Source organism: Oryctolagus cuniculus, chromosome 8, assembly GCF_051225735.1.
Source record: "Oryctolagus cuniculus isolate XC-2025 breed Fujian yellow rabbit chromosome 8, ASM5122573v1, whole genome shotgun sequence".
Lineage (NCBI taxonomy): Eukaryota > Metazoa > Chordata > Mammalia > Lagomorpha > Leporidae > Oryctolagus > Oryctolagus cuniculus.
Window position 1 is genome coordinate 123,125,359 of NC_142874.1, and position 23,859 is coordinate 123,149,217.

Below are 23,859 nucleotides of genomic sequence, written 5' to 3' on the forward strand. Positions count from 1 at the left end.
ACATAGAAACACAGAGCGATATTCTTCACTATAAAAGAATGTCAAGGCAGAAAAAAATAATCAATAGGAATATTTAGGGGAAAATTGCAGGGCCAACTCATTAATTAATATCAATGATAACCACAAATGTTAATGACTTAAGTTCTCAAATTAAAAGATACAAATTGGCTGAATGGATTAAAAAAAATCTATCTATTTGCTGTCTACAAGAAACACATCTCACTAATAAAGATATATGCAGACTGAAAGAATGGAAAAAGATATCCCATGCTAATGGAAAGCAAAAAAGAGCAGTCATAACTATCCTAATATCATACAAAATGGACTTTAACACAAAAACTGTTAGACAAAGAAGGGCTCTATGTAATGATTAAGGGATCAATTGAACACAAAGATACAATTGTAGTGAATATATATTTACCCAATGCCAGAGTGCCTGGCTATTTAAAAGAAATGTTAAAGGATATAAAGAGAAACATAGACTCTAATACAACAATAATGGGGTATTTCAACATCCCACTTTCATCAATAGACAGAACAGCTAGACATAAAATTAACAAATAAACAGCATAGCTAATCTACACTATAGACTTAACTGATGGTTACAGGACATTTCTTTTCATCAGAGCATGGAATTTTCTCCAGTATATACCATATGCTAGGCCATAAAGTAAGTCTCTAAAGTAACAAGAAATTGAAGTCATACCATGTATCTTTTCTGACCACAGTGGAAAGAAGCTGAAATTAACAACTTAAGGCACTCCAGAAAATATGAAAACACATGGAGACTGAACAACATGCTCCTGAATGAACAGTGGGTCACAGAGGAAATCAAAATGGAAATAAAAAAATTCCTGGTAGTGACTGAAGAGGACAACACAACATATCAAAACTTACAGAATACAGCAAAAGCAGTGTTAGGTGGGAAGTTTATAGAAATTAGTGCCTACATCCAAAAATTGCAAAGGCATCAAATAAATGATCTAACATTAAAAAACAAGGACCTAGAAAAACAAGAACAAATCAAACCCAACATTAGTAGGAGAAAAGAAATAATTAGAGAATAAACAAAACTGAAACCAAAAAGATACAAAAGAAAAGCAAAATGAAGAGCTGATTTTTTTTGAAATAAAAAATTGATACACTATCAGCACAGCTAACCAAAAAATAGGTGGTTAAGACTCAAACTAATAAAATCATAGATGAAAAAGGATATTTAACAATGGATACCACAGAAATAAAAGGAAACATCAGAAATTGCCACAAACAGATACATGGCAAAATCTAGAAGAAATGGATACATTCCTGGACACATAAAATGTACCAAAATTGTTATGAGGACAGAAAATCTAAACTGGCCAAAAACCAACATGGAGATTAAACTAGTAATAATGATCCTCCAAAGAAAGAAATCCCAGGACCAGATGGCTTCACTGTTAAATTCTAAAAGCAGTTTTTTAATTTTATTTAAGTTATACAAGTTTCATGTATCTCATATATACAGATTTAGGAACTTAGTGATACACTCCCTCCAGCCCATGCTCCAAAACTTCCCCTTCCTCCCTCTCACATTCCCACTCCTAAGTTTTGCAAAGATCTATTTTCAGTTTACTTAACGATCATATAGTTAACCCTACACTTAGTAAAAGAGTTCAAAAAATAGTATGGGAAAAAAAACAAAACACTGTTCCTCAACAGAAGAGATAAGGGCTACAGGAATCCCTAGAGCATATGCAAACACATGGAGATTGAACAACATGCTCCTGAATGAACAATGGGTCATCGAAGAAATCAAAAGAGAAATCAAAAACCTTCTGAAAGTAAATGAGGATAACAGCACAACATACCAAAACTTATGGGATACAGCAAAAGCAGTGTTAAGAGGAAAATTTATAGCAATAGGTGCCTACATCAAGAAATTGGAAAGACACCAAATAAATGAGCTTTCAATTCACCTCAAGGATCTAGAAAAACTGCAGCAAACCAGACACAAATCTAGTAGGAGAAGAGAAATAATTAAAATCAGAGAAGAAATCAATAGGATTGAATCCAAAAAAAAAAAAAAAATTAGAAAAATCAGCCAAATGAGGAGCTGGTTTTTTGAAAAAAATAAACAGAATTGACACCCTATTGGCCCAAATAACTAAAAAAAGAAAAGACCCAAATCAATAAAATCAGAGATGAAAAAGGAAACGTAACAACAGACACCACAGAAATAAAAAGAATCATCAGAAATTACTACAAGGACTTGTATGCCAGCAAACAGGGAAACCTATCAGAAATGGATAGATTCCTGGAAACATGCAACCTACCTAAATTGAACCAGGAAGACATAGAAAACCTAAACAGACCCATAACTGAGACAGAAACTGAAACAGTAATAGAGGCCCTTCCAACAAAGAAAAGCCCAGGACCAGATGGATTCACAGCTGAATTCTTTTTTATATATACATATATATTTTTTTTTTGACAGGCAGAGTGGACAGTGAGAGAGAGAGACAGAGAGAAAGGTCTTCCTTTGCCATTGGTTCACCTTCCAATGGCCGCCGCGGCCAGCACACCGTGCTGATCCGATGGCAGGAGCCAGGTACTTACCCTGGTCTCCCATGGGGTGCAGGGCCCAAGTGCTTGGGCCATCCTCCACTGCACTCCCGGGCCACAGCAGAGAGCTGGCCTGGAAGAGGGGCAACCGGGACAGAATCCGGCACCCCGACCAGGACTAGAACCTGGTGTGCCAGCACCGCAAGGTGGAGGATTAGCCTAGTGAGCCGCGGCGCCAGCCCACAGCTGAATTCTACCAGACATTTAAAGAACTAACTCCAATTCTTCTCAAACTATTCAGAATTCTATAACTTTTAAAGAAATGCTAATTGTAATTCTCAAACTATTCAAAAACAGTTGAGAGGGAGTAAATCCTCCCAAAATCCTTCTATGAGGCCAAGATCATCTTAACTCCAAATCCAAAAAACAATACAAGAAAAAGAACTGTAGATCTATATCCTGATGAACATAGTTGCAAAAATCCTGAACAAAATACTAGTGGATAAAATTCAACAAAACATCAGAAATATCATTCACTTGGACTAATTAGGATTTATCCCTGGTATAGAAGGATAGTTCAATCTATGCAAATAAATCATATATAAATATATAAAATACATAATATTGTATATAATATATAAAATAATCAATATATTGCATTAGAAAATTGAAGAATAACAACTATATGATACCCTCAACAAATGTAGAGAAAGCATTTAATAAAATACAACATCCTTTCATGATAAAAACCTTAAGCAAATTGGGTAGAGAATGAACATTTCTCAAGACAATATATGTCAAACCCACAGCCATCATCATTTTGAATGAGGGATACTGGAAGCATTTCCACTAAGATCCAGAACCAGACAATGATGTCCACTTTCACAACTGTATTCAATATAGTTCTGAAAGTTTTAGCCAGAGCCATTAGGTAAGAAAAAGAAATCAAAGGGAAACAAATTGGAAAGGAGGAAGTCAAACTATCCCTATTTGCAGATGATATAATCCTATACATAGGTAAAACAAAAGACTCCACTAAGAGACTATTAGAACTCTTAAGAGGGCTTGATTAAGTTGCAGGATTAAGGATTAAGTTGCACCAAAAATTAATAACCCTTGAATACACAGACAATGTCATGGGTAAGAAAGAACATGTAAGATCAGTCTCATTCACAATAACTAAAAAAAAAAAAAAAAATTTAAATATCTTGGAATAAACCTGATCAAAGAGGTGAAAGATCTCTACAATGAAAATTTAAAAATATTAAAGAAACAGAAGATACAAAAAAATGGAAAACTGTTTATGTTCATGAATTGCAAGAATTAATGTCATCAAAGTATCTATACTACCAAAAGCAATTTACAGATTCAACGTGATCCCGATCAAAATAGCAACAACAACATTATTCTCAGATCTAGAAAAGATGATGCTACAATTCATACAGAAATACAAGGGACCATGAATATCTAAAGCAATCTTAAGCAACAAAAACAAAGCATCACAATACCAGATTTCAAGACATAGTATAGGGAAGTTATAATCAAAACAGCCTGGTACTAGCACAAAAACAGGCATGTAGACAAAAGGAACAGAATAGAAACCCCATAAATCAATCCACACATCTACAACAAACTAATCTTTGACAAAGACAATCCCTGGAGAAAGGAGAATCTGTTCAACAAATGGTGCTGAGAAAATTAGACCTCTACATGTGGAAATATGAAACAAGACTTCTCGCTTACACCTCAAACACAAATCAACTCACAATAAATCAAGGATTCAAATCCACAATTTAATTACATCAAATTACTAGTAGAAAACACCGAGGAAACCCTGCAAGACATTGGAATAGACAGATACTGGTTGGAAAAGACCCCCAGAAGCACAGGCAATACAAGCAAAAATAGACAACTGTGATTACATCAAGCTAAGAAGCTTCTATACTGCAAAAGAAACACTCAAAAAAGTGAAGAGCGACTAACAGAATGAGAAAATATTTGCAAACTGTGCAACTGATAAAATGTTCATATCCAGAATCTATAAAGAGCTCAAGAAATTCAACAACATGACAATCTAGTTAAGAAATGGGAAAGGGACTTAAATGAGCAATTTTTAAAGGATGAAATTTTCAAAGGACGAAATTCAAATGGCCAACAGACATGAAAAATGGCTCAGTTTCACTAGACATTAGAGAAATGCAAATAAAAACCACAATGAGTTTTCAGCTCACCTCAGAATAGTTCTCATACAGAAATGAAAAAACAATAAATATTGGCAGGATGTGGAGTAAAAGCTGTATGTAGTGTATGCCATACACTGATGGTGGGAATGTAGACTGGTCTGGCCCTTGTGGAAGACAGTATGTAGATTCCTCAGAAATCTGCAAATAGATCCACCGTATGATCCAGCCACCCCACTCTTCAGAATTTACCCAGATAAAATGAAATCAGCATTTGAAAGTGTTATCTGTACCACCAAGTTTATTGTAGCTCAATTCACAATACTAGAATATAAACTTAACTCAGATGTCCTTCAGCAAAAGTGGATAAAGAAAATGTGATGTACATACACTATGGATTACTACTCAGCCATAAACAAGAATGAAATCCTGTCTTTTGCAACAAAATGGATGCAACTGGAAACCATTATACTTAGTGAAATAAGCCATTCTAAAAAAGACAAATATAGAACATTTTCCCTGATGTGATAATTAATAGAGTACAAAAAACATAACGTATATGAGTAAAGTTGATATTCTGAGATGTGATTATTATTACAATTCTTGTCTCTATTGTTGAGAAACAGTGGTTTTTTTTCTTATTATGTGTTGAATTCTTCACTGAGTGGATGGTTAAGCTGATGATTATAAAATAAACTGAAATTATGCAATTGTAAAAATTAAAAGATAAAATTAGAAAAGAAGTAGCAGGGACAGTGAGAATATTGGTGGAAAGGAGGGTAGGGTATGAAGTATCACTATGCTCCTAATTTTTATATATGAAATAAAAAAATCTGTTCCCCTTACATAAATAAAAAAGTTTAAAAGATATAGAAAAATAACCTTTATTAAATATAATTATTTTTTCCACTTAGGCTTAAAATAAATATATAAATAAATGGATGTGTAAAAATACACTTCATCAAATATATATGAACAAACATACATGTATTTGTTAATATCATCTTAAATGGCTACTTCTCTGCTCCAAGGACTGTAGTAAATGCATTTCTCTCTCTCTCTCTGTTGGACTTTGAGAGAGCAAAATTGTAGAAAGTGTCTCTTTGCCTAAGATCTGAGCATTCATTAAATTATCCTTTTCTTTTATCTTCTGAGCCTCTCTCTTTTAATTATTCGAAGTACTCTGTAAGACTATACTCATGTCACCTAATGACAGGGACATGTTGAGAATACTTCGTTAGGCGATTTCATCATCGTGTGAACATCATAGACTATACAAATACAAACCTACACTGTTCAGTGTGATCTTTCCACATCATCTCTTGATGGAATTGAGAGATGGAGTTACCCCAAGATGTAGCAGGCTATTGACAGGGTAGTAAAACATATTATATTATTTTTTAAATAGGAATACTCACTGAAATGATTTAAAAGTATGGCACAATACAGAAGCCAATTTCCTAGTTGACTGTTATACTGTTATTACTGGCAACGCAGTAAGTTTCTTTTATACAAATATCACCACGAATATATGAACGATGCACAAATCTATGACTTTAATATGGCTCTGACATCACTAGGTAATAGTAATTTTTCAGTTTCACTATAATCTTATGGAACCACCCTCCTATTTGTGATCTGTCTTTGATCAAAACCTTGTTAGGTGCTACATGATTATATTTGATTGTAGATGACACCAGGTAATTTGCAGAGTCAGAATTGGACACAACCTTCAATCTGACCTTAGATATAATTTTCCACAAAGTCTTTCAGTCATTGCAACCATAAAGAAATGTTTTTCACAGGGGCAAATTTATTTTCTTTAATCTTGGCCAGTGGGAAATGTTCACTTCAACTATACAATCCCTTTAATTTTCTCATATCTTACATCAGTCACAGGAGGCATTCCCTTCTAAATACCAACCAAACTCCCTTTTATTTTCAGCCTTTGATATGGTTTGGATGTGGTTTAAAGTGTATCTCACAACGTTTCATGTATTGACCCTTATTGTGAGTATTGATAAGGTGAAAACTTAATACAGCTATGGTTTTGGGAGGAAAAGCCTTTAGAAAGTGATTATATCAGGTAAAGCACATGCGTAGAGCCCCTATGACTGACTCATTATGACTATATAAGAAGAGAATGAGAAATCAGAAAAGACACAAATACAGACCCACTCCCAGTCTCCTGTCACATCAGGACTCTGCTTGGAAGATCTTCACCAGATACAACCCCTTGACCTTGTATCTCCAGAACTGTGAGTCAGAACAAACCTCTTTTCTTTATCAAATTAGCCTGCTACCAGGATTTCTTTGTAGTATTGCAAAATCAATGAAGACAGCCTTATCTAGGCACATTCTCAAATTTCTATTAAGCTTATTACCCAGAAAATTATCTTATTTTCTGAACTTACTCCTTCCAGATCCTTTCCAGAATTCTCACCCATTACAATTTTAAAAAGATTACCCACTAGAGTCATCAAACCAGTGCCTAGATCCTTGGCAACTCAAATAAGTAGGAAAGTGTCAAGTTTTGGCTGTTTTTCCTAGATATGTTTTAAATCAGATTTTCGCCTGGCAAATATCTCTGTAAATGTGAGCAGAAAAAAAAAAAAAAAACATAAAATTGTATAATCTATTCTCCCAAGAGAAACTTCACTGGTCATGGAAATGTATTGTATGTGGTGTTTTTTTGTTTGTTTGTTTTTGTTTTGTTTTGTTTTGTTTTTTGTATTTTTTTCCCAGTGCCTTGGGAACAGTATCAAATTTTTGGTAAAGAAACTCATAGAATCTCTAGTGGGTCTGAGTCATATTTCCATTGATCTTCTGTACAGAACAAACTTGGATCTTTTAGTGCTCAGAGGTCAACACTAAAGTGAGCTTCTATAAACTAGCAATAATAATAGGGGAACAAAGGAAAAGCCATTTATTTTATAATTACTATGTGCTTTTGTACTCAGTAATATTAAATGTATGCATTGATATAAAGAATGCCCACAATGACCTTGTGAGGACACACTGATAACCAATGCTTGTGACTATGCATCTAGCATCTTCTTCATATGTATGTAGCCAGCCAGACACAGCTCCTGCTCTCTTCCAGAGTATGAAATGAAGAAAGTCACATGTCCACTCCACTTCTCATCCTTCTTAGATTTTTGGCTTGCTGTAACAATATGTATGCTCATCTAAACTTGTATTTTTAGGATTTACCAACAAGATCATTTAATTTTTAGCCATTAATTTTGTTTAAAAATTTTAGTTTCCTCTACTGAAAACACCAGTTTCTGTAGAGTTGGGTGGAAAGGGAGCCAAGTGTAAAAAAAGCCAAGAGGTTTTTTTTAAACACAGATAACAAACATATTCTTTATGTCTAGATTGTTCCATACACATAATTAATTAAAACTGATATAATTCAGTTGGCTACCTTAATCAAACATTTAATGATTTCAATGAAAAGATAAAAAATTTAATAGTAGAGCAACATTTGGCCAATTATGCAGAAACAACAACTAAAAAAATTAAATGTTCTGTGCTATGATAATCTCAACAAAGCAACAGCTAGTTGAGCAAAAGAAAAAAATAGATTATATCATAGAAGGGAAAGGGAAGAAAGTAAAAATTATCCCAGGACATTAACCCATGAATGTTGAAATGCAAAATAAAAAAGAGTAATAATCCAAGTTATAAACCCTTAGTTTCAATAGACTTTCTTCTCTTATATTTCATTGCTGAAGATTATTTATATTTAATAGAATTTTGAGGTAACAATAACACAAGATATGAAACTGGAAGCAAATAATAATAATTCCAGTTTTAGCTGAGAGCTACCTCATGTCAGTTGTAATAACCTAGGAACTACAACAAAAAAACTTGTATGGCTACATAATGTAGAAAATAGTATTAACATTTATGAGTCTCATTTTTCATCCCATAGACTTCTAATTGTACTCTGGGAAGAGTTACAACTATTTGATGAAATGTCTTCTTAATAACTTTGCTTTTTTAGCACCTTGCATAATGCTCTCAATTAAATTTCTTGAATAAAGGGATAGATGATTGTCATTTTGGATTTCACCTAAAGCAGAGCCTAAAGCAAGTAGTTGGATGCACGTCATTTACTTGAGAGACAATTCCAGGAAGCAAGAGTGAATGAGCAAGGTGAATGAGAAAGCACAAGAAGAAAAGCCCATAAAGGGAGGTGGTGGTGGTGGTGGTGGAGGTGGTGGTGGCGCGGCGGCTATCAAGCTTAGTTAACGATGCGGGTGGTGCAGGTGCTCTGAGTAAATGTGTTGACACACTCTGAGTAGCCAGGGCATTTATCTACTGACACAGGACACCATCAGGGCATTGCGTTTTCCATATTCCAGACCAAAAATCCTGCTGCTTCAGGAAAGCACTGATGCAGATTCCCTGGGAGCGGACTAGGCTACAGATAGCAGCTAGTATCCCGTGTGGGAACTGTCCACCACAGCTGCTGCTGAAATTACACAAGGAGTGGGCTCACCTAGGGAGCAGAACTATCTACTGCAGGAAAAACCTAAATCACTGTTTAAAATACTATTATATGATACAAAAGATATTTCAATACAAGTCATTTGGTTTTAAAAATGCTCATGTAGACCCGGGCCCGGCGGGGTGGTGTCTGTGCTGTCTGTCCTGTGCGGGTGTTCGTGAGACTCGGCTGTGCGGCCATGGCAGAACCGCAACCTGCGTCCAGCGGCCTCACAGACGAGGCCGCCGCTAGCTGCTGCTCCAACGCGGACCCCAGCACCAAGGATTTTTTAATGCAACAGACCATGCTATGAATTAAGGATCCTAAGAAGTCATTGGATTTCTATACTAGAATTCTTGGAATGACGCTAATCCAAAAATTAGATTTTCCTTCCATGAAATTTTCACTCTATTTCATGGCATATGAGGATAAAAATGACATCCCCAAAGATAAAAATGAAAGAGTAGCATGGGCATTTTCCAGAAAAGCTACCCTTGAGCTGACACATAATTGGGGCACTGAAGATGACGAGACCCAGAGCTACCACAGTGGCAATTCAGACCCTCGAGGATTTGGTCACATTGGAATTGCTGTTCCTGATGTGTACGGCGCCTGTAAAAGATTTGAATAACTGGGAGTCAAATTTGTGAAGAAACCAGACGATGGTAAAATGAAAGGCCTGGCATTTATTCAAGATCCTGATGGCTACTGGATTGAAATTTTGAATCCTAACACAATCACAAGTATCATTTAATCGTGTGGGAACGGTGCTCTGAGACGGCAGTGAGACAGAGATAAGAAAGAAAGCAATGCAGTTCGAGATGCTCAGATTCCAGAAGGCTTTGGGACTGATGGATCATTGCCCCAATTCAACTTTTTCTTCATTTAATGTCCTTGGATGTAGTCACGTGACTTGACTTGTTGGGTAATAATTAGAACAATTCCCTTCAGAAACTGCATTTGCCTTCTTCTGTCTCTTAAATATTGCTTCTCTTAAAATCTTCCTTTGCATCATTTAAAAAACATTTGCCATGTTTTTGTTGTAGTTATCTTCTGGGGTTTCAGTTCCTTAGGAATAGCTTTTCATGATGGAAAGTAAAGAACACTGAACAAAAATGGAACTTCATGCATACTTCAAACCCTGTGAAGTGTTTGTTTTACAAAGGAGAAGATACCCGTGAGAGCAATTCAGAATTATGCTGACAAAGATACTGATGGAAAAACTAATTTCTTTGTATTTATAAAGTACTCTCAGGATTCAAAAAAAAATGCTCATGTAAATTATTTGTTAAAGATTTAATAGAAAGAGTTTCAGATAGTGAAAGAGGAAGGGAGAAGGGGAAGGAGTTTTACACAAATACACACACAAAGAGAGAGAGAGAGAGACTAAAGGGTGCTTAGCATAAAGATTGCAAGCTTTGCACCCAGAGGAGTCAAGGGTGTCTCCCCTCTGAATGTCTCTTTTCATCTCAATTAGGCATTCTCCCTACACAAAGAATGTCTTGTCTAATTTCTCCTTAATATCTGTTTTGCAAAATCCAATGGCCACTACTGGTCCTTGTGTTACTCAATTTGTCCTTAAAAGAAGGAGTCTTGTAAGGGGATCTTTCTGAACTGAACCTATGCTGATTGATGTCTCTAGATTAGGGCCTTATCTGTTTCCTGGGAAACATGCATCATTTTTGAGGTTGTGATAGGAGCACAGTTACTTTTCAAACACAAGCATCAGCCAGTCTCTTGCCCACTAAGTCTGAATCAGTTAGAATCAAACCTGTGATCTTCTTAAGTCACTTCCATGCCCATCCTATGGCCCGGCTAGACTTGGTGTCAGTCACACTCCTCCTACAAAAGATATGAACATGCTAGTGGGACGGGGAAACAATTGACAAAGGGAAGTGCCACAGCCCTTTACCAACATTCTCCAGCCAAATCCCGCCTCCAGATTTTCACCATGCTCTCAATCTCCCCAGTATTTTTCAGGGGTGAGTTGTGGGAGGTAAACTAAGAATTAGTAGATTGATTACCCATCTCCTGGTAAGGTGGCATATTGGTGAGGGTTCAGTCAGAAAGGAAGAACCTTAACATAATATAGGACTTTATAAATTCTACCTTACACCAGAGGTCAATATCTTTAGTGCAAAAAGTCAGATAGTAAATACATATTTTGAGTTTTATAGGCCAGAAGATCTCTGTTACAACTACTCAACTCTGCTGTGTTGCAGGAAGCAGCTATAAACAACACTAAAGTAAGTGGGCATAGTTGTGTTCCAATAAAACTCTATTGTGAGAAAATAGGCAGTAAGGCTGTAGATACTCTGCCCATCTCACTTTACAGAGAGTGGGAAATTCTGGGGCAGGGAACCCTCCCCCAGCCCTCCACCAGGGTGGGTGAGTATTGGGGGATCATAGAAAAAGCATTTAGCTGTCACCCTGAAACACTAGTGCAGAAGACAACTCGGGGTGGCTGCTGACGTCTAGGAAGGCAGGCAAACTATGATTCCGAGTAGAGACCGTACAAAGGTGGCCATGGAGAAGGCTGGGGCATGATATCTCAGTGTGGCTGCCAGCTGTCCTGGAATGCATCTGGTGGCAGGACTGGAACCCCTGTGGGCCCTCAGGATCTGCAATTGGGAAGAAAATTTGATACGGAGAGAAAGAAACAGAACAGCCATGCACTTCTGTATCTAACTGTCACTACCTCACAGCCATAGTTTTCATTTGTGAATAATGGCCTCAGCTTTCCTTTAACTTCCTACTAGCAGGAGATTTCCTCTCTCAGTTAAATTTAAGCTGGAAAAATGCGGGTTTAAGAGAGTCTAGGAAATAGTTCCAAGTTCAACAAAGAGAACACTAGAACAAATTGGTACATAAGATTGTTGGCCGTCAGATGAATTTAAGGCAGAACAATTTTCAGTTTAGCGATAATGCAACTGTAGGAAAATAATTTTTTCTTTGGTTGCTCAGTGTTCCTGTAAAAAAAAAGTCCCAGGCAGGTCCATGAAACTCAGACATATATAATACAGAGAAAGTTGTTTTCACTATCCCTAGAAACACTCCGATTAGATCTGTAGTCATTTGTTTCCCTGAGGGTGAAGTTAATCAGTCTCTTCCAAACAGTTAAAAAATCTTTATGATCTCTCCAAGAGTCAAATGGTATATCCTGTGCAAACATTGAAGTTAACTCTAAAAGTGACTTTAAAAACCCAGCAAATTCCTGGAAAACTTTAGTGTTATCTTCGTAAGTGTTTATATTCCAAAAGGCAGATTCCAGAACCTTGGATAGCTTTGAAAGCTGAAGACAGTGGATTCCATTGGTTCCTGAAGTGTTTTTATAGCAAAGAGCTATCACCTGTATTCCTGCCTTTATGTCTTCAAGGGTCCTCACTCAGAAAGGCAGAGAATAAAGTGGTTTCCTGCCCTGTTTAAAAGCATTAAAAAGTAAAGTATCCACTGCATAGGGCATTTCTCATTACACCAGTCATTGGGGTTTCAGGCCTATGGAGCTATGATGCAAGGCTAAGTTGGCTCTCATTTGCTATGTGTATAAATGAAGCTCCTCTACCTCATGGTTTTGTAGTTTCTGTCATCTATCTATATGTAACTATATATTTGCACAAATGGTTAACATCCAGACCTTCACATTTCTGAAATAACAGTTATATAATATGTCTCACAAGATCTAAGACACTGTAAATTAGACAAGCAATCTCATTTTATGTGCTAAGAAAAACTGTGAAATTTAAATACTTTAATCCCTTATAAGGTTATTTTGAATTTATTTAGAGTGCATTTTTGTTCTTAGAGAAATGGCAACAATGGATAGATAGGATTGTTGGGCCAGCAAAACCAAACACCTGGCTGATCACGATTGATAGGCACCACTAATTGTAAGACATACTCTGTTTACAAAGATGTTAGAAACCTAGAAATATAATAGGCTGCAGTGGATAAAATGCAGCATTCAAGAAGGGAAGTTACGACATCATTATCTTACAAGAAGAAAATAGAGCTCAAAGTTGTATGAGATGCTAGAGTGTAGTCCATACATGGCATGGTTGCACTAACCCACAAATTTCTTCTATGTACCAGTTTGTTGTCAATCCTTTGCTCTGGTAACCGCTGATTAGTTTACTGTCCCTAAAGTTTTGCATTTTTAGGCACAGCATAACGATGAAAATATGTATGTAGACTTTTGGATCTGGTTTGTTTCAACTAACTTACTGCATTGAGATTTACACATGTCCTTGCATGTCTATAACTCACCCTTTTCTGGGTAATACTCCATCACGTGGGTGTACAACAGTGTCTTTGTTCTTTCTGCAATTGGGGGAAATTTGATTTTTTTCCAGTTCGAGGCATTCCTGCACAGGTTTTCTCCAGAACACAGGTGTTTTGTTTCAATTGGGTACATCACCTTGCAGTGGGACTGTTTATCCCATGGTGAATATCTGTATAACTCTTAAGTCAGTTTTCCAAATTGGCTGCTTGATTTTTTGTTCATACCTACAATACATGAAAGTTTCAGTTGTTTTACATCTTCAACAACACTTGGAATTTTTTCTTTTTTTTAAAGATTTCTTTATTTATTTGGGAGAGTTACACACAGAAGAAGGAGAGGCAGAGAGGCAGAGGGAGAGAGGGGGAGAGAGGAAGAGAGGAAGAGGGAGGGAGAGGGAGGGAGGGAGAGAGGGAGAGAGAGAGGGAGAGAGAGAGGGGGCTTCCATCTGTTGGTTCACTCTCCAAATGGCCAAGGAGCCAGGTGCTTCTTCCCAGTCTCCCACATGGGTGCAGGGGCCCAAGAGACCTGGGCCATCTTCTACTGCTTTCCCAGGCTACAGCAGAGACCTGGATTACAAGAGGAGCAGCCAGGACTAGAACAAGTGCCGATATGGAATGCTGGCGCTGCAGGTAGAGGATTAACCTACTGTGCCACGGAGCCAGCCTCCTGGCATTTTTTTTAAATTTTAAAAATCATTTCAATCAATATATACAAGTGTTTCATGGTGGTTTTAAATGCAGTTTCTTTAATAACTGATGGTGGTATATTTTCATCCATTATTTGCTATCTATATATTTTCTTCAATTAACTGCTTGATTCAATAATTTGTCAATGCTTTTTGGCATTAAAAATGTTGAGTTCTGGGGCCAGTGTTTTGGTGTAGCCCATAAAGCTGCTGCCTGCAATGCCAGCATCCTATAAGGGCGCCATTTCAAGTCTTGGCTGCTCTACTTCCAATCCAGCTCCCCGCTAATGCTTCTGGGAAAGCAGTGGAAGATGGCCCAAGTGCTTGGGCTCCTACACCCATGTGGGAGACCTAGAAGAAGCTTCTGGCTTCAAATTGGCCCAGCTTTGGTCATTGCCACCATTTGAGGAGGAACCAGTGGATGGAAGATCACTCTCTAGCTCTCCATATCTCTCTATATAACTTTGCCTTTTAAATAAGTAAATAAAATCTTGAAAATAATGTTAAATTTTGAAATATTCTGATATTTGAATATTTGCTGATACATGAATATAAATCATTTATCGGATGTGTGGTTTGAAAATATTTTCTTCCTGTCTATGGTTTGCCTCTTTACTCTCACTTTTAAATTTATTTTATTTATTTATTTGTGTGGCAGAGGGACAGAGATCTCCCAAATGCTGATTTTCCTCCAAAATGACAGGAAAGCTGGGGCTGAGCCAAGCGAACGCCATGAGACTGGGACAAAGTCTGAGTCTCCCACATGAATGGCAGCGACTCCAAGACTTTAGCCATCAGCGCTGCCTCCCAGTCTGCACATTAGCAGGAAACTGGAATTGGGAGTGAAATCAGGACTTGAACCCAAGCCTTCTGATATGAGATCTGGGCCTCCCAAACAGCATCTTAACTGCCCCAGCAGATGTGTACCCCTCATTCTATTCACATTGTCTTTCTTTCAAGCTAAAGTAAGTTTTTTATCTTTTTTTTTAACTTTTTAAAAAATTTATATTAAATGAACAAATTTATGTCTTATATACAGATTTAGTAGTATAGTGATAATTCCAACCTTACCCAACCTACTTCTCATGCTCTGACAATTCCTCTCCCTTCCATTTGTATTCTTTCTTTTATTTTTATAATGATATACTTTGTTTTTTATAATCATAAATTTAACCCTCCATTAAAGAATTAAAGTATAAAAAAAACCACTGATCCATACTAGTAGAGACAAGGGCTGTAAATAAAAATACAAATTTTACTAATATATATTTCATATTTTGTACTCTATTAGTTAACACAGATAAGGGAAAACATATGGTATTTGTCTTTTCAGGACTGGCTTATTTCACTAAGTATAATGGTTTCTAGTTGTATCCATTTTGTTGCAAAACACAGGGTTTCCTTCTTTTTTATGGGTAAGTAACATTCCATAGTCTATACGTATCACATTTTCATTATCCAGTCATTAGTTGATGGGCATGTGAGTTGATTCCATATTGTGGCTATTGTGAATTGAGTTGCCATAAACATGGGAGTACAGACAACTCTTTCATATACTGATTTCATTTTGTTTGGGTGAATTTTGGGTGGCTGGGGCATATGGTACATCTATTTTCAGATTTCTGATGAATCTCTACATTGTCATGCACAAAAGCTGTACTAGTTTGCATTTCCACCATCAGTGGTTATGGAGCGTTTTCACCACATCTCTGCCAGCACTGAATTTCTACATGAGAGCCATTCTAGCTGGGGTGAAATGAAACTACATTGTGGTTTTTACTTGCATTTCCCTAATGGCTAATGATACTTAAGATTTTTTTCAAGTGTCTGGGTAGCCATTTGAAATTCCTCTTTTGAAAAATGTGCATCCAAATTCTTAGCCCATTTCTTAACCAGATTGTTCTGTTGCTGTTGAGTTTCTTGAGCTCTTTATAGATTAAAGATATTCATCCTTTATCAATTGCATATTTTACAAATACTTTCTCCCATTTTGTGGCTTTCCTCTTCACTTTATTAAGTGTTTACTTTGAAGTATAGAAGCTTCTTAGCTGGATGTAATTTGTCTACTTTTGCTTTTATTGTCTGTGCTTCTGGGGTCTTTTCCAAGAAGTCTTTGCCTATGCCAATGTCTTGCAGAGTTTCCACAATGTTCTCCTATAGTACTTTGATGGTATTAGGTCATAGAATTAGACCTTGATCCATTTTGAGTTGATGAATACATACGTTAATGGATCTAAAGGGAGACATAAAATCTAATACAATAGCTATATGGGACTTCAACATCTCTTTGTCAATATACACATCAACTAAATAGAAAATCAAAAAGAAACAACAGAGCTAATCTACGCTATGGAACAAATGAACCTAACTGTTATCTATAGAACATTACACCCCACAGTTTAAGAATACACATTCTTTTCATCAGTGCATGGAACTTTCTCTGGCATAGATCATTGCTAGGCCATAAAGTAAGTCTCAGAAAATTCAAAAACCCTGAAATCATACCATGTGTCTTTTCTGACAACCATGAAATGAGGCTGGAGATTAACAATCCACAAATCTCTAGAACAAGTGCAAACACTCAGAGACTGAACACCACAATCCTGCATGAACAATGCGTCATAGCAGAAATACAAAGGAAAAGCAAAAAAAAAAAATCCTGGAAAGAAATGAAGATGACAACACAACATCTCAAAAAGTATGGAACATAGTACTGGTACCAACATCAAGAAACAGAAAGACACCAAATAAATGAGCTATCAATGCATCAAGGACCCAGAAAAACAACAAGAAGTAAAAACCAAAATTAGTGGGAAGAAACAAATAATTAAAATTATGGAAGAAATTTAAAAATTGACACCAAAAATCAATACAAAATATCAATGAAATGAAGATCTGTTTAAAAAAATTGAAACATCATTGGCTCAACTAACAAAAAAATGGGGGAAGGGAGAAGACTCAAATTAATAAAATCAGAGATGAAAAAGGAGGTATAATCCTGGCTCCCACAGAAATTAAAGGAATCATCAGGAATTACTACAAACAGCTATATGGCACCAGATTGGAAATTCTAGAAAAAATGCATGGATTCCTGGACACAAACAATCTACCAAAACTGAAGTATGAAGACATGGAAACCTAAACAGACCAATAACCAAGACAGAGATTGAATCAGTAATAAAGACCCCCATCCATCCCCAACAAAGTAAAGTCTAGGACCCAATGGCTTCACTGCTGAATTTTACCAAACTTTTAAACAAGAACTAATTCCAATTCTTCTCAAACTATTCAAAATAACTAAAAGGGAGGGAATCCTCCCAAACTCCTTCAATAAGGTCCACATCACCTTAATTCCCAAACCAGAAAAAGATACCACAAAGAAAGAGAACAATACACCAGTATCATTGATGAATACAGATACAAAATTCCTCAGCAAAATAATAACTATTCTATTCCAACAACAAATCAGAAAGATCATTCACCCAAACCAAGTAGGATTTATCCCTGATATGCAGCTGTTGTTGAATATACACATACCAATCTGATATATCACATTAACGAATCGAAGAATAAAAGTCATATGATTGTCTCAATAGATGCAGAGAAAGCATTTGATAAAACACAACATCCTTTCATGATAAAAACCTTAAGCAACTTGGATATAAAAGGAAAATTGCTCAGCACAATCAAGGCAATTTATGACAAGCCCACAGCCAGCATCATATTGAACGGAAAAATATTGGAAGCATTTCCAATAGCATCCAGATCCAGACAAGGACACTCACATTCACTATTGCTATTCTACATACTGTCCTGAAGCTTTAGCCAGAGCCTTTATTCAAGAAAAAGAAATCAGAGTTTTATAAATTGGAAAGGAAAAAGTCAAATTATCCCTGTTTGAAGATGACATGATTCTATATACAGGGAAACCAAAAGACTTGACTAAGAGAGTTTGTAAAGTTGCAGCATAAAAAATAAACACAGAAAAACCAATAACTTTTGTATATGCAGACAATGCTCTGGCTGAGAAAGAACTTGTAAGCTCAGTCCCATTCACAATGGCTACAAAAAATGTAAATATCTCGGAAAAAATTTGAACTAGGAGGTGAACGATTTCTACAATGAAAACCACAAACATTAAAGAAAGAAATAGAAGAAGACACACAAAAAATGGAAAAATCTTCCATGTTTGTGGATTAGAATTAATATCATCGAAATGTCCATATTACTCAAAGTAATTTACAGATTCAATGTGATCCCACTCAAAACACTAGTAGCATGTGTCGCTCCCCCTCTTCGTGGAGGAACGACACTAAGCCCTGCCTAGGCTTCATATCCGAGTCACGGCACCATTATGTCGCTCCCCCTCTTCGTGGAGGAACGACACAGGACCCTGCGCTGTTCTTTCGTCTGCTCGGCCCTCCCCGGGTTTGCTGCTGGTTCTTCCCGGGTTGGCTACTATCCCTTCCACCTCCGTGGAAGGGCGGTTCCCCCTGGCCGCTTTCCCCACTTCCGCAGGGGAGCGGCACACCGCCGGCCGGCTTTCTCGGGGGCTGCACAGGTGTTCCTTCAGCTAGATGTTCCCCTTAGATGTTCCTGGTGCATGCCGTCTCTCTCCTCCTTTATAGTCCTCTTCCACCAATCCCAACTCGGCTGCCCACACGCCGAGTACGCTGCTCTCCTCCAATCAGGAGCAAGTCCTACAGTTTATTGGCTGAACTGGAGGCAGCTGTGTAGAAGCTGTTTTCTCCTCTCCCAGCGCCATATTGTGGGAGAGCAGATGCATAGAATAAGTCTTAATTCCAGTAACTTAGTCTAGTCTGAGTTGCTCCCCACAGATCCCCCTTTCTTTTTATTTTTTGGCGTTGATACGCGCCTGTCTTCGGTGCCCCGCGGCACACACTCTGCTCTGCTTGCTAGAGTTGCCACAGGTTCTTACAAGTCCTATCAATCAGGCAAACCGAATCTGGGTCCTCTCTTCGCCATGTTGTGAGGAGGTTTTTAGGCGCTGATGCGTGCCTGTGTTCGGTGCCCTGCCGCGCATGCTCTGGTCGAGCCGCCTGCTGGCGCTTACCGCCTTAATCAGGCAGACCGAATCCAAGCTTTCTCATTGCCGTATTGTGGGGGAGACTTATTAGTGTTGGTTCGTGCCTATCTTCGGTGACCTGCAGCTCATACTCTGGTCGAGCTGCTAGCCGCCGCAGGTGCTCATCGCCTCACTTAATCAGGCAGACTGAATCCAAGCTCTCACATTACTGTGTTGTGGGGAGGCCTTTCTCTTTCTCTATTTCTCTATCTCCGGGCATTCCTATTTCTCCCATTTCACTTCTATCTTCCAGCATTCCTATTTCTCTCACTTTGCTTCTAAACTTCTATTTCTCTTATCCCTGCAGCTTCCCGGCGCCTCGCCCTGCCGGCAGCTTCCCGGCTCTGCGCCACTTCAGCCAGCGCCTCTCTCATCTGCGCGGCTTGGCTTTGCGCACACACTCCGTGGTCTCGCACTTAACCCTTTCGCGTCTGAACCACGGCCTCGCGCCAGCCCCGCGTTCCCTATGTACTTGAGCCCCGCACACTCTGTCTGCGCACGGCAGCCTCCGCGAGTCACACAGCGTAGCTTACGTGTCCGCCACTAGCATTCAATCTAAGTTCCCCGGGCTAGCCTGGCGAATTCAACCCAGCATACGTCTCCGCCCCACGATTTGGCTTCCCGTCCTTTGCTCCCCGGGCTAATCAGACGGATCCCAATCTGGCTTACGTTTCAGCTTCTGGTTTCAACTTTTCGCCCCCTATTCCCGGGCTAACTTGAGAATCCCAAAATGGCTTTCCATTTCCGCCTCGGCCTGCCCCCCGCGGCTTCAATTTCCCTAACACTTTTCTCTACCCGGTATGTTTCCCCAAGCTTTCCTCCAACAATACTCCTCCCTCATTTCTCCTGGCCTCTCCCCACAGTCCGCGTCCGAATCTGTTCTAGCTTTCACTTTCGCTTTCGACCTTAGAGATTTCTCCCAGCTTCCCCCCGTAGTCCGTATCCGAGTCTATGCCTAGGCTTTCAATAGCTTCTTCCGGCACCTTTTTCGTCCGGCTTTTCCCTAGGCTGTTTGCTAGTCTCTCTCTCCGGTATTTTCCCATTTCTTCCCGTTTCTTCCCTCCTAAGTTTCATATCCGTCCTAGGTTTGCTATCCGAGTCACGGCACCATTATGTCGCTCCCCCTCTTCGTGGAGGAACGACACTAAGCCCTGCCTAGGCTTCATATCCGAGTCACAGCACCATTATGTCGCTCCCCCTCTTCGTGGAGGAACGACACAGGACCCTGCGCTGTTCTTTCGTCTGCTCGGCCCTCCCCGGGTTTGCTGCTGGTTCTTCCCGGGTTGGCTACTATCCCTTCCACCTCCGTGGAAGGGCGGTTCCCCCTGGCCGCTTTCCCCACTTCCGCAGGGGAGCGGCACACCGCCGGCCGGCTTTCTCGGGGGCTGCACAGGTGTTCCTTCAGCTAGATGTTCCCCTTAGATGTTCCTGGTGCATGCCGTCTCTCTCCTCCTTTATAGTCCTCTTCCACCAATCCCAACTCGGCTGCCCACACGCCGAGTACGCTGCTCTCCTCCAATCAGGAGCAAGTCCTACAGTTTATTGGCTGAACTGGAGGCAGCTGTGTAGAAGCTGTTTTCTCCTCTCCCAGCGCCATATTGTGGGAGAGCAGATGCATAGAATAAGTCTTAATTCCAGTAACTTAGTCTAGTCTGAGTTGCTCCCCACAGCACGATTCTCTCATATTGAAAAAAATGATTCTAAAATTAATATGGAAACACAAATATCTAGAGCAATCTTAAACAACAAAAACAAAGCAGAGGGCAACACAAAACCAGATTTCAAGACATGGTATAGGGAAGTTATAATCAAAAGAGCCTCATACTGGCACAAAAATAGACATGTAGACCAATGGAACAGAATAGAATCCCCAGAAATCCATCCACACATCTTTGGTCAACTAATCTTTGATGAAGGGGTTAAGATCAATCCCTGGAGAAAGGACAGTCTCTTCAACAAATGGTGCTGGGGAAATTATATCTCCACTTGCAGCAGTTTGAAACAAGACCCTTTGTTACACAAAAATCAACTGAAAATAGATCAAAGATCACATTTTCTTTTGAAGGGAAGAAGTTTTAGGAGGTCCAAGTTCTGAACGTTTTTCTTCACCGAGGTCATAAAGATTCTCTATTTTCTTCTAGACAATTATTGTTTGAAGTTTCACATTTAGCTCTCTTATCCAATTTCAGTTCAATTTTGGATTAGGTATGAGATTTGTTTAAGATTTGTTGTTCACCTGTATATTCTATTGTTTTAGCACTTTGTTGAACAGATTATAAGTTTTAATACAGTTCAATAATTGTTGTTGAAGTAAATCAACTAGGTGAAAAGAATGTCTACTGAAATAAAACTTGCAAAGTTAGCATGTTCTTGATTTCTTATGTAAAATCTTTATTTTTTGTAAAACTAAAAAATTATGTGATAGGGTATAGGAAAATCAGCCCTCTGATTTATTGATAAAAGCAAGAGAAATAATTGAGAGGAAGAGAATGACACAGGTGCTAAAGATATTAATGGAGTGAGATCAGACAGCAGCAAGGATGGTTTGCATGGGGCTTCATTTTATGGCAAATCTTGCAAAACATCTGCAGCTTTCCAAAGAGGACACACGACTCCTTAAACTGATCTGAAGGTTTATTTCAATCTTTATAGAAATCCATACTAGGTTTATCATGGACAAAGACAAGGTGGTTCTAACGTTTATATGGAAAATCACTATATTTAATATACCTAAAGCAACTTTGAAAAAGAGACTTATACAAACATATCCACATTTTTGACAAAAGTATAGAATTGATTCAATGGAATTACAATGACTGAAAATTCAAGGGCAGGCACCGTGGAATAGCATGTAAAGCCACCACCTGTGATGCCTGCCTCCCATATGGATTCTGTTTCATATCCCAGCTGCTCCCCTTCTGACCCAGTTCCCTGCTAATGGCATGGAAAAAGCAGCTAAAGGGGCCTAAGCTGTGGTGTAGTGGTTTAAAGCCCCAGCATACAAGGCCAGCATCCCAAGTGGGCGCCAGTTCGAGTCCTGGCTATTCCTCTTCTGATCCAGTTCTCTGCTATGGCCTGGGAAAGCAGTAGACAATGGCTCAATTTCTTTGGCCCCTACACCCATGTGGGAGACCCAGGGGAAGCACCTGGCTCCTGGCTTCAGATCAGCTCAGCTCTGGCAGTTGTGGTCATTTGGGGAGTGAACAAGTAGATGGAAGAATATTTTCTCTCTGGCTCTACCTCTCTCTGTAACTCTGTCTCAAATAAATTAAAAATAATCTTTTTTATTTTTATTTATTTATTTTTCTTTTTTTGACAGGCAGAATGGACAGTGAGAGAGAGAGACAGAAAGGTCTTCCTTTTGCCATTGGTTCACCCTCCAATGGCCGCCACGGCCGGCGCGCTGTGGCCAGCACACCGCGCTGATCTGATGGCAGGAGCCAGGTGCTTCTCCTAGTCTCCCGTGGGGTGCAGGGCCCAAGCACTTGGGACATTCTCCACTGCACTCCCTGGCCACAGCAGAGAGCTGTCCTGGAAGAGGGGCACCTGGGACAGAATCTGGTGCCCTGACTGGGACTAGAACCCGGTGTGCCGGTGCTGCAAGGCGGAGGATTAGCCTAGTGAGCCGCGGCGCTGGCCAAAAATAATCTTTAATTTAAAAAAAGCAGCTGAAGATGGCCCAAGTGCTTGGAACCCTCCTACCTGCAAGAGGATCCAGATGAAGCTCCTGGCTGCAGACTTTGGCCCGGCACAGTCCTGGCCATTGCAACCACTTGGGGAGTGAACCAGCAGATGGAAGGCTTCTCTGTCTCTCCCTCCCTCTCTGTAACTCTAACTTTCAAATAAACTAATAAATCTTTTTTTAAAATTTTCAGCATGTTGCATACTGTGAAGTTCCAGTTATATAACTTTTTTTTATATAGCATTCTTAACATGACAGAATTATATCAATGTAGAATAATGAAAGCCAGGGTTGAGGGCTGTTGTAGGCGATTTTTATAGGAGAGCACAAAGCATCATTGTGATGGGACTGTGCGGTACTTCAACTATGGCAAGCAAATGAATGTGTTATAAAACACACACACACACATGCATAAACACATACAAACACATATATACAGATGTTTATAAAACTGATGAAATCTAAACAAAGCCAGGGGACTGAAGCAAAGTCAAGTCCCTTATTGTAGTATCACACTATGCAAGGTACATCCTTCCGAGCAGGTGTTGTCGTGTAGCTAGTTAAGTAACTGGGTGGGATGACCATTTCCCATACTAATGTGCCAGTTGGAGACTCAACCACTCTGTTTCTGACCCAGTGACCTGTTAATGGAAGGAAGCAGATGAATGCTTGGAATTGGGTCCCTACCGCCCAGTTGGGAGACATGGAAGGAGTTCCTGGTTCCCTGATTTGGCCTGGCCCAACCCTAATGGTTGTAGGCACTTGGGGAATAACCTGGCAGATGGAAAATTCATTGTTTCTCTCTCTCTCTCTCTCTCTCTCTCTCTCTCCCTCTCTCCCTCCCTCTCTCTTTCCCTCCCTTCTTCCCTGTGTCTGTCTGTCTCTCTGTCTCTACTTCTTTCTGTTAGCCT

General features: G+C 39.0%; 1 protein-coding gene and 1 pseudogene across 1 annotated transcript in view; one reads left to right on the forward strand and one right to left on the reverse strand.

Annotated features, from left to right (window-relative positions):
- Positions 1 to 23,859, reverse strand: part of NPFFR2 (neuropeptide FF receptor 2) — a 109,915-nt gene that overhangs the window by 45,335 nt on the left and 40,721 nt on the right. The window lies entirely within an intron of this gene.
- Positions 9,354 to 10,355, forward strand: LOC100356476 (lactoylglutathione lyase pseudogene; annotated as a pseudogene).